Raw genomic sequence first — 8,252 nt, 5'->3', positions numbered from 1 at the left:
CTAAAGAGGTTTCATAAAATGAAGAGTCTTCATTTTTATGAACCATTAAAACTCATAAGTTACAAATTGAAGAGACTTGGAATAGTTTCAAATCTTGCCCTCAAGTTTTGGAATTTGAAAAGTCTTACACTTTAATACTTTAATTCCAAATTAAACCTTAGATTTTTAAAAAGTTTAAAAATCAACACTTATACTATTATTATAATTTTATTATATAGATATTTATAAGAATATGTCATTCTTACCGTTAGTAGGCCTCATTCACGAAGCCGGTCTATAAGGGGGGTATAAGGTTGTTGCCTATAAAATGGTGACTTAATGGGTGTCCACTCTCACCCACCGCTTCCTTGATCGGTGGAGGGTCGTTAGCCGAACGGGTAGAATACGACTTTAAATACTCGTTAAAAGTATAATGAATTATAAAGTAACTATACATTATAAATTCCCAATCTTAGTTACTTTAGGAAAATGTGAAATTGGTGCTAGCCCATAAAATTACACTTTGTACCTTACCAAGTCGTTAGTGGAGCATGTGTGGTTAACCGGCACACTAACATGGACTAGTAAGAGTGGCAAAGGGTAACTTGACTTTATTATAGATCGGTGGAGCGTGTGTGGTTAACCGGCACATCGATTAGGTAATATTGTTGAGGGTACCAAGTCAATTTGTATGGTTATTCACACCTTGTTTGTGATCCTCGGCATCCCAGTCACAAACTTGAGAGGGCACAATCGAGATTCAAACATGCCATTGAAAAGTTTAATGTATCTCAAAAGATCTAGGAGTTTCAAAACCAATAAAACCTAATAATAAAATATTTCGTTCTTATGGTGGAAATTGGTAAATCGTCATTTACCTACCTTCAAATATTTTATAGTATGGATTACGGCATCCCTCTTCCAACTATAAATAGTTTGTTGGATCCTAGCCTTAATATTTCATTTGGGTGAATTATTAAGGATTCCTAATCTAATGAAACTTGTCTTTCTTTCCTTTCAGATGTCTTCCAACAATGCTTCTGGCTCAAACCCAACAGGCTCCTTTCCCCTTATGAACTTGTGTGGTAAGGTCATCTTTAATGGATCCAATTTCAATGAGTGCATCAGAAACATCAGAATGATTACCCGCTATGAGGACAAAGAATATGTCCTCGATAGGGAGCTTAAGGTTGTGAATGAAGCAGCTGCTACTCCTGAAGAGTTTGCGGAGTTTGTTGCACATGAAAAGGATGCTACTAAAGTAGCATGCATCATGATGGCCACCATGACTCCTGAACTTCAAAAATCCTATGAAGATTTCTACCCCTATGAGATGCACCTGGATCTGATGGAAAGGTACCATCAGAGCGCGCGTCAGGAAAGGTATGAAATCATTTCCTCCATGATAACCGCAAGGATGAAGGATGGTGAACCCATCACCGGTCACTTGCAGAAGATGCAAAGGTTCGTTAACCGGTTGCTGAAGCTAAATGTTGACTTTCCTGAGGAAATGGCGATTGACATCATTCTCCATTCCTTACCTCCAAGTTATGATCAGTTTCGTATGACTTATCATATGAACAAGGAGGAAGTCACACTTAGCAAACTTCAAGGACTCTTAAGGACAGCTGAAAATGGCCTTAAGGGTAAAGCGGTTGCTACTTCTACTCCTTCAACAGCCCCTGTTCTGGCTATTGGGCAGGGAAAGGGTAAGAAGAGGAAAAGCCCTTCAAAGGGTACCAAGGGTAAGACTCTTGATGGTTCCTCTTCAAGTGGGACAAAGAAAGGTCCCATTACTCCTTCTTCAAACCCAAAGGAAGCACAGTGCTTCTATTGCCAGGATAAGGGACACTTCAAGCGAAGCTGCCCTAAATATCTGCAAGATCTAAAGCATGGGAAGGTTAAACCCACCCATGCAGGTATTTACACAATATTGTCTAACAACTCATCTAATGCTAATTCTTGGGTGCTTGATACAGGGTGTGGTATTCACATTTGTACTGATTTGCAGGCACTAAGAGGAAGTGATCAAGTGGAGCACGGGAAGATAAACTTAGTCATGGGCAACAGGAAAGCATCACCTGTTACCAAGATAGGAGTTTATTCTTTATTGCTTAATAATGGGTGAATGTTAGATTTGAATAAGTGTTGTTACTCGCCCGAAATGGCGAGAAATATTATTTCCTTTCATGGCTTGTACAAACAAGGTTTTACATTTTCATTTGATAATAAAAATGGTGCTATTAATGTTTATTACAATGATGTATTTTACTTTAAAGCATTACCTTGTGATGGTGTATATGAAGCCGTGAATGTTGTAGACAATCTAGGAAATAATGTGTTGTATATTGATTCTTCCGATAGCTTGGATAAAGCATCCTTGTGGCATTGTCGTCTTGGACATGTTAACAAGAAGCCCATAGGCCAACTCCAAAAGGCTGGAGTCTTGGAATCATTTGACCTCAAGTCAGATGATAGTTGTGAGTCTTGTTTACTTGGAAAAATGACAAAGTCACCCTTGACAGGTACTTGTGATAGGGGTGAAGGTTTGTTGGACCTTGTACACACGGATGTGTGTGGGCCCTTCAGAGTTGCTACAAGGGATGCTAATCGCTATTATGTGACTTTTACTGATGATTACAGTGGATATGGATATATTTACTTAATCAAGCATAAGTCAGAAACCTTTGAAAAGTTCAAAGAGTTTAAGCAGGAAGTTGAGAATCAATTGGGCAGGAACATCAAGATGCTCCGATCCGATCGGGGAGGAGAGTATCTTAGCATTGAGTTCCTTGACTATCTTAAGGAATGTGGGATTGTCTCACAATTGACACCTCCCAGAACACCACAGTTGAATGGTGTAGCTGAGAGGCGCAATCGAACCTTGCTGGATATGGTTCGTTCCATGATGAGTCGAGCTTCGTTACCAATCTCTTTCTGGGGGTATGCCTTAGAGACTGCCGCCCATATCCTTAATCTAGTCCCTACTAAAAAGGTTGCCAAAACACCTCACGAGATGTGGACTGGGAAAGTTCCCAATTTGGACCACATCAAGATTTGGGGTTGTGAAGCTTTCGTGAGGCATGAGACTCATGATAAGCTTGAACCTCGAAGCGAGAGGTGTATTTTCATCGGCTACCCACAGAGATCCTTTGCTTTGAGCATGGTCAGTAGATATCAAGGGAACCCTGGCAAGGCACACTGGACAGCGGTAAAGAACATTCTCAAGTATCTGCGGAGGACTAAGGATTGGGTCCTTACCCTCGGAGGCAGTGATGACTTGAGAGTGGAAGGATATAGCGATGCTAGCTTCCAGACTGATAGGGATAATTTCCGCTCTCAGTCAGGCTGGGTCTTTATCCTAAATGGAGGGGCAATTACTTGGAAAAGTTCCAAGCAGGAGACAGTAGCTGATTCTACTTGTGAATCAGAGTACATAGCAGCAAGTGAAGCAGCTAAGGAGGCGATATGGCTAAAGAACTTCATCGGAGACCTTGGAGTTGTACCAGCTATAAAGGAGCCAATGGAAATTTTCTGTGACAGCGAAAGTGCGGTTGCTTTGGCTAAGGAACCAAGAGATCACGGGAGATCTAGGCACATTGACAGAAAATACCATTTCATAAGACATGGAATAGAAGAAGGACTCCTCGTGGCAAAGAGGGTATCATCAGATGAGAACCCGGCAGATCCCCTCACGAAGGGATTGAGCAGGGTTAAGCATTTACAGCATGCGAGGCGCATTGGGATGAAGGATGATATTAGTTTCAATAATTAGATTCCTGAAACTTGTAAAATGTGATTGACATTTGATGATAAATAAAAGTTGTTATTTATTTATGAGTAAGGTGTTACTATCTTGTGTTGATTGTTTACTATGTTTCAATTTTGCATGTTTTTACTTCCAGAATAATTATGTTATTATTCAAACCATCCACAGTCAGTCAAACTTTGGAAGTAAGTATTGATTTAAGACTGTCATGAATTTGGCTTGTATGATTTGTCTAAAAGTGCTTTGGACAATGCAATGGTTGCTACAACATTCATGAGTACTCATAAGGGCTGAGTATTGGATCCAACCCACGCTCACTTGCATCACTTCATGGAATTTATCTCGAGTGATCGTGAGATGGTAATATCATATAAATCTTCAAACCTAGAGATATGAGTTGTTGACTATGAGTTGCTTATTCATTGATTGCACGAAAACGCATTGGTAACTCGATGTCATAAAACGTGCCTTTGTGAGTAATTCAACAAGTAGTTAGTACAAGCATATCAGTCGACGTTTATCTGTTCCTTCTAGAAATAGAAGCGATATTTGGGCCCCTCGATGATTTGGTTTTGACCTATGTACCGGGCCCGGTCAGAACCTAATTGATGTGTTCAATTTAGTTCTATGTCGAAACAAATCAGAGATCGAGAAACAAATGTTGGACAATAAGTAAGACCATGTTCCATGTGTTTGTCCGGCTGATATCATGAGAACAGAGGATTATATGATCACTTATCTTAAATGGCGTATCATCATCATCTCAGTTCCGAAAGACTTTGAAAGAGCTACGATTGCTAGTCGGATTTTGAAGTCATATTTGCAAATATAGTTATTAGACTTATCCAAGTGGGAGACTGTTGAATATAGTGTCTAAGTCCATAACTTTATTTGGTATGTACTTGACCCGACCCGGCATGGTCCATTTGGGTTGCATGGCATTGCAATACTTGGATAGACTAAATGAGAGAATAAGGCACTTATGATTATTAATATATTATAAGTTCTAATATATTAATAATAGTATTATTTAATTAGTATTGATCAAGTATTAATCTAGTATTAATTTGGTGATCAAAGTGAGACTAATTAAATATATAGGGTTGATTATGACAATCGTCAATTCTTTTATGGTGGATTAATGATCCATGGTTTATGGGTTTGGTTATAACCATATGGAGCCCCATGGATAGTCCATGGGAGTTACAAACCCATGGGTCATGAGAAATCAAGAGTCATGACAATTAAGGGCATTCATGTGTAAACCCTAATTGTGACAACACTATAAAAGAAACCCTATGGCTAGCAAAATCATGACCTAGTGGACCTAGTGTTACTAGAGAGGGCATAACCGATTTTGAGTGCTAGAAATATTCTCTCAAGTTATTCCAAGTCTTGTGGTGTTGTGTGAAGCATTTGAGGCACAACATTTGGGGTGCTAGGCTCACAAAGTCTTGAAGGAATCCAAGCAACAACAAGGTATGTATTTCTACTAGTTTTTATGTTTTATGTAATCCCCATGCCATGCTAGTTAGGAAATAACCTTGAAAAAGAAATTTGCATGTATATAGAGAAAACATAGATTCAAGGTTAGTAGGGTTGCATGTACACTTAGGAAGTGTTAGAATGCTCAAAACCCATCAACATCAATCTTGGAGCAACAACATCACCATGAGCAACAGGCACATGCATGGCTCAACAAGGCCATGTATGGCTCAACAAGAAAACAAGACGGCGCAAGAGCATCCCTCTTGACCCATCTCTTCATCATGTGGCGCAACAAGGACCCCTTGTTGCTCCATATCCCTTCCAAGTGCTCCAAACCTCTTCCAAGTACTCCAAACTCCTTCCAAGTGCTCCAAGCCCACTTGAACACGATCAGTTCCTTTGGCACTTGATTAGTTCCTTTGTCTGATGATCCATTCCTCTCTTAGCAGGTTCGTTCCTTTGTCACATGCTCCATAAACCCCAAGTGCTCCATTGAGGTCCAAGTGCTCCAAATGCTTCGTGAACATGATCCAAATGCTCCAAATACTCGAGTCACATTTAACAATCTCCACCTTGACTTGAGCATCCTCTAAACTCCACCTCAAACAAGAACTTCCTCTCCCTTCCTAACATTCTTCCCCGAAGGAACCTATCTTCATAGGCAAAGACTTTGTCAACATATCTGTTGCGTTGACCTTGGTATCAATCTTCAGTATTGAAAACTTGTCTCCTTCCAGAATATCCCGAATGAAATTCAGCCTGACATCAATGTGCTTCGTCTTCTCGTGATACACAAGATTCTTTGGAAGACTCAAAGCACTTTGACTGTCACAATACAAGACAGGTTTCTCCACCTTCAGACCAAGAATCTGAATAAGCCCTTGCAACCATATCTCTTCCTTTATTCCTTCCGTCATGGACATGTACTCGGATTCAGTTGTGGACAAAGCAACAGTATCTTGTAACATTGGCTTCCAACTGATGGTACATCCAAATAAAGGGAATATATAGCACGGTCGCAACCTACGCTTCAACAAGTCACCACCATAATCAGAGTCAGCATATCCCACCAAGTCACTTTTCGTATTTGTTCCATACACCGGGAAAACCTCCGACGTTCCCTTCAAGTATCGCAAGATCCACTTTACAGCTTCCCAATGAGTCTTCCCTGGATTAATCATAAACCTGCTAACCACACTAACTGTATGAGCCAAATCAAGTCTGGTACAAACCATAGCATACATGAGACTTCCAACATCACTAGAGTATGGAACCCTGATCATGTACTTCCTTTCTTCATTAGTAGTGGGTATAGTGCTTGGACAAAGTTTAAAGTGAGCCGCCAAACTGGCTTGGTCTGATCACATTGAAGGATTGCAGAACTTTCTCAATGTACTTATGTTGAGAGATACAAAACCACCCCACTTTTCTATCCCTTTGTATCTGTATCCCCAATATCTTCTTTGCTGCTCCCATATCCTTCATCTCAAACTCATTCTTCAGGGTTGCCTGCAAGTCATTTATTCCATCCATGTCTTTGGTTGCGATGAGCACATCATCAACATATAGAAAAAGATATATGTAGGAATCTGGTGACAATTCCTTTGAGTAAACACAATTGTCAAACTGGTTCCGAGTGTAGCCATTCGAGATCATGAATGAATCAAATCTCTTGTACCATTGTCGTGGAGACTGCTTCAAATTATACATGGATTTCTTCAGCAAACATACATGGTCCTTTTTAGCATCAAGCAACCCTTATGGCTGGGACATATAAATCTTCTCTTCTAAATTTCCATGAAGAAATGCAGTTTTCACATCAAGCTGTTCAAGCTCCAAATCAAACGCACTCACCTTAGCCAAAAAACCCGAATTGTCTTGTGCTTCACGACCGGTGAGAACACCTCGTGATAATCAAGTCCTTCTTTCTGATAGAACGCTTTTGCCACCAACCTTTCCTTGAACCTAGCAGGTTCAACTCCTGGTATCCCTTCCTTCTTCTTAAAGATCCACTTGCATCTCACTGGCTTTGCTCCCTTTGGTAATGGAACAAGATCCTATGTTTCATTCTTTTCTAAAGATTGAATTTCTTCATTCATGGCCATTAACCAGTCATTTGCTTCTTTACTCGCTACAACCTCTTTATACGATTGAGGCTCCTCAGTGTCAATGTTTTCTCCAGTTGCTAAAGCAAAAGCAATGGAGTCAAGTTCACCTGAATTCACACATCCTACATATCTGTCAGGTTGTCGAATAACCCTTTTCGATCTTCTCTTTGCTATAGGTTCAGACCCATCATCTTTCCCGGCATCAGCACCATTGGACGAAGATCCCATGTGTTGCTCTAGGGTTTCGTTTTGTCTAGGTTTTTCACTGCCGCCTTGCAATTTGTCACTTATCACAACTCTGTCTGGAGTTTGAGATGCAATCTCCACCTTCAGGCTAGAACCCTGATCTTTGTTCCCTGCTTGACTTGTTTCACCTCCTCCCTGGTTACCTATGGCAGATTCATCAAAGGTCACATCTCTACTCATGATAAATTTAGGATTTGTTCTTTCTTCTGTACACCACAGTCGATGGCCTTTTACTCCTGTCGCATATCCTAGAAATATGCACGTCATTGCCCTTGGCTCAAGTTTACCATCATTCACATGAGCATATGCGGGGCATCCAAATATACGTAAACCAGAATAGTCAGAGGGTTTCCCGGACCATACCTCTTGAGGAGTCTTCAAGTCTATTGCAGTTGATGGTGATCTGTTCACCAGATAGCATAAGTTAGAAAATATCCGCATGCACCTTGCACGCTGCATGAGTGTTTTGTTCATACGTTCTGTCACTCCATTTGGTTGTGGTGTGTGCCATACAGTGCGGTGCCTCACTATACTTTCTGCCTTGCAGAAATTATCAAATGGAGCATTGCAGAACTACAACCCATTGTCAGTCTTTAGAGTCTTAACCTATTTTCCAGTCTTTTTTTCTCAACCATGGTTTTCCACTCCTTGAAATTCCCAAA

The sequence above is a fragment of the Lactuca virosa genome, chromosome 7, assembly GCF_052849685.1.
Source record: "Lactuca virosa cultivar CGN04683 chromosome 7, Lactuca_virosa_CGN04683_v6, whole genome shotgun sequence".
Classification (NCBI taxonomy): Eukaryota; Viridiplantae; Streptophyta; class Magnoliopsida; order Asterales; family Asteraceae; genus Lactuca; species Lactuca virosa.
The sequence above is the reverse complement of the archived record's forward strand: the minus strand, read 5'-3'. Positions refer to the sequence as shown.